The 4,170-nt window shown below is 45.4% G+C and overlaps 1 pseudogene; it reads right to left on the bottom strand.

Annotated features, from left to right (window-relative positions):
• Positions 1 to 2,017: 2,017 nt before the first annotated feature.
• LOC119472070 lies at positions 2,018 to 2,091 on the bottom strand (annotated as a pseudogene).
• Positions 2,092 to 4,170: the final 2,079 nt, after the last annotated feature.

Below are 4,170 nucleotides of genomic sequence, written 5' to 3'. Positions count from 1 at the left end.
AACCCACATAAACAAAAGCTCTTTGAGGTCGTCAGTAATTTTTAAGAGTATGGAGGGGTCCTGAGACCAAAAAGTTTGAGAGCCACTACTCTCCTGTTCTTTCTCCCAGCATTCTCGCATTCCATGATGGAGAGCTATGCACCTGAATCATTCACTCTCCGTGAAAAGAGGAACTGTACATTCACCACAGTACATAGCAGTGTTTTGCAGGTACTAGAGGCTCAATAAATATTTGCTGAATTAAAAACTGAATACTGGCCGGGCGCGGTGGCTCAAGCCTGTAATCCCAGCACGTTGGGAGGCCGAGGCGGGTGGATCACGAGGTCAAGAGATCGAGACCATCCTGGTCAACATGGTGAAACCCCGTCTCTACTAAAAATACAAAAAATTAGCTGGGCATGGTGGTGTGTGCCTGTAATCCCAGCTACTCAGGAGGCTGAGGCAGGAGAATTGCCTGAACCCAGGAGGCGGAGGTTGCGGTGAGCCGAGATCGCGCCATTGCACTCCAGCCTGGGTAACATGAGTGAAACTCCGTCTCAAAAATAAATAAATAAATAAATAAATAAATAATAAAAACTGAATACTGCTCTGTTTTCTTCCAAATCTGCTCTTCTTTTTGAATTTATCTTTGTTTGATTCTGCTGCTCTTTATAGGCAGCCATTGACTCTTTTTTCCCTTTCATTGCTAAAACTTAGAGGGATAGTCTTCATTTAACTCCATGCCAAGTGTGGTGGCTAATCCAGTGTGGAGCGTTTGGGAAGGAGGCAGACCAGGGATTCAGTTTTGCATCCTGCTAACTTACACACTCACAATCCTCAAGCATTGGTTGTATCATGTCATTTTTGCTCAAGAGCATGCAGAGTCCCTGTTTACTTCGGCTGTCAACACCTGTGCCTGTGTTCATGCTAACGTTATCCCACATACCAACCTTATCTCCCGTTAACTAGCAACGCACCTCTGCTGCCAGGCTGATTGCTTCACCGGTGAATGCACGGGCTCTTTCCCAAAGATAGATCTTTTGCTCTGGCCACTCCTGCCACCTGGCTAGCTGTTATCCATCCTTTAACCCCGGTGAGGTCCCAAAGTCTCCAATACATCTTCCTGAATTACCTTTTCTTTTTTTAGAGACAGAGTTTCACTCTATCGCGTGGCACGATCTTTGCTCACTGCTACCTCGGCCTCCTGGGTGCAAGTGATTCTCCTACCTCGGCCTCTGGAGTAGCTGGGATTACAGGCGTCTGCCACCACGCCCAGCTAACTTTTGTATTTTTAGTAGAGACGGGGTTTCACCATGTTGGCCAGGTTGGTCTCCAACTCCTGACCTCAGGTGATCTGTCCCCCACAGCCTCCCGAAGTGCTGGAATTACAGGCGTGAGCCACTGTGGCTGGCCTGGCCTCCTTAATTACTCTTATAACGCTTCCTGACTGAAATAGAATCAGAGCATAATGGACAAAGTGACTGGTGAGGAAGGAAGAAAAAGCCTTTGTTTCTTGGGGGAGGGAGAGGGCAGGACTGGTAAGAGAAAATTTCATGTTGTCCTTCTGTACAGCCACCCACACACACAAACTCAGCCAAACAAACGGACCTTACCAAGGGCATGCAGCCAAAAGGACAAACTTGGGCAACATGTTGCTCTTCATTTTGCCTTTCCACAGAAGAGGTCATTGTCCTTGCTTTTATTTAAGCATCAGATCCACTGAAGTGTATTTATTTTTTATGCATCTGTTTCTGCCATTAGACAATTCATTGAGGAATCGAGGATGTCTTATTCATGTTTCCATATCTACTAGCACACCTGAGGTGCTCGATACATGTCCTTAAAGGAATGTGTGACTGACATGGGTAAGGCTGGGGAGAAGGTGGTCAGATGAGCTGAGAAAGCAGGCTGAGGCCTGATTTTAAACAGCACGATGTGGAGATTTAAGCCTTGTCATGTAGGCAAAAGGAAACAGGGAAGCTAGAAAGGTTTCTTGTTTTTTTTTAATGTTTAAAAAATTTTATTTAAAATAATGAAAATTAAGTGCTCTACACATTCAGAGAAATTTCCCTAGTAACAAATTATAGAAATGATCCCTGAAAGTACAGTCTAAAGGTTTCTTGTCATTAATATTTTTTCCAAACAATACATGTTTAAATATATATATATATATATATATATATTTTTTTTTTTTTTTTTTTTTTTTTTTTTTTTTTTTTTTTTTTTTTTTTTTTTTTTTTTTTTTTTTTTTTTTTTTTTTTGAGACGGAGTTTCGCTCTTGTTACCCAGGCTGGAGTGCAATGGCGCGATCTCAGCTCACCGCAACCTCCGCCTCCTGGGTTCAGGCAATTCTCCTGCCTCAGCCTCCTGAGTAGCTGGGATTACAGGCACGTGCCACCATGCCCAGCTAATTTTTTGTAGTTTTAGTAGAGACGGGGTTTCACCATGTTGACCAGGATGGTCTCGATCTCTTGACCTCGTGATCCACCCGCCTTGGCCTCCCAAAGTGCTGGGATTACAGGCTTGAGCCACCGCGCCCGGCCCTATATATATTTTTTGATACAAAGTCTCACTCTGTCGCCAAAGCTAGAGTGCAATGGCATGATCTCCACTCTGCAACCTCTGCCTCCCGGGTTCAAGCAATTCTCCCTGCCTCAGCCTCCTGAGTATCTAGGATTACAGGACCCAACCACTACACTGAGCTAATTTTTGTATTTTTAGTAGAGATGGGGTTTCACCATGTTAGCCAGGCTGGTCTTGAACTCCTGACTTCAAGTAATCCACCTGCCTTGGCCTCCCAAAGTGCTGGGATTATAGGCATGAGCCTCTATGCCCGGCCTGATTTAGTAATTTTAGATATTGACTTGACATCATAGTAGCTGAGGACTCTGTTCCACCACGGCCTATGGTCTTGTTATTTTGGATGCCCTTCTCGGTTTTCTCTGAGGGCCTAGGATGCTGACATTTCACATTATGTATCTTAGTGGGCACACAGTGGAGACTCATGTCCTTCTGTTCTTGGACATGTTCTTGTATTGTTTCTTTGATAAATGCATCTGTTTTTTCTCTTCTTTCTGGATGTCATACTAATTGAACCTTCTGAATTGATTCTTTAAAAAATTGTTTTTTCCTATTTTACACCTCTTTGCTTTCCATACTACTTTTTTTTTTTTCAGACAGGTTCTGGCTCTGTTGTCCAGGCTGGAGTACAGTGGCATGATCATAGCTCACTGCAAATTCAACTTCCTGGGCTCCAGGGATCTGCCAACCTTAGTATCCCAAAGTGCTAGGATAACACACCCAGCCTGTCTTCTATAAATCTACCAAAATCTCTTCTCTCATTTGCTTTGTACTTCTGAGTATTTTTGTATTTGTTTTTTTTCCTTTGAGACAGGGTCTCCCTCTGTTGCCCGGGCTGGAGAGCAGTGGCACCATCAAGGCTCACTGCAGCCTTGACCTTCTGGGCTCAAGCAATCCCCCTTCTTCAGCCTCCTGAGTAGCTAGGACTATAAGCACGTGCCCCCATGCCTAGCTGATTTTTAAATTTTTTGTAAAGATAGTGTCTCACCATGTTGCCAGGCTGGTCTCGAACTCCCTGGGCTCAAGCGATCTTCCCGCATTGGCTTCCCAAAGTGTTAGGACCATGCCTGATCCTTCTGGGTATTAGCCTTTTAAAAATTCAAAGCCAAGCTGGGCATGGTGTTGTGCACTTGTAGTCCCAGCTACAAAGGAGGCCCAGGTGGGTGGATGACGAGCCCAGGAGTTTGAGACCAGCCTAGACAATATCAAAAAAAGGAGAGGGGAGGAAAGGGGAGGGAAAGAGAGAAAAAAGAGAGAGAGAGGAAGGGGAGGGGAGGGGACTGGAGGAAAGGGAAAGGGGAAGGGGAGGAGGACTGGGAAGGAGAAAGGGAAGTGAAAGGGAAGGGAAAAGAAAGAGGGATGGAGGGAAGGGGGGAGGGAGGGAGGTAAGGACAGAGAGAGGGAGGTAAGAAAGGAAGGGAAGCAAGCAGGCAGGCAGGCAGGCAGGCAGGCAGGCCAGCAGATGGGCAAGCCTAGGTAACATGGCAAAATCCCATCTCTAATAAAAATATAAAAATTAGCTGAGTGTGGTGCTGTACACCTGCAGTTCCAGCTACTCAGGAGGTGAGGCCGGAAGATCCCTTAAGCCCTGAAGGTGGAAGGTGGAGTTTG

The sequence above is a fragment of the Cebus imitator genome, unplaced genomic scaffold, assembly GCF_001604975.1.
Source record: "Cebus imitator isolate Cc_AM_T3 unplaced genomic scaffold, Cebus_imitator-1.0 Scaffold83, whole genome shotgun sequence".
In the NCBI taxonomy this organism is placed as follows: domain Eukaryota; kingdom Metazoa; phylum Chordata; class Mammalia; order Primates; family Cebidae; genus Cebus; species Cebus imitator.
Note: the sequence above shows the minus strand (reverse complement) of the source record. Positions and strands in the feature narration are given on the sequence as shown.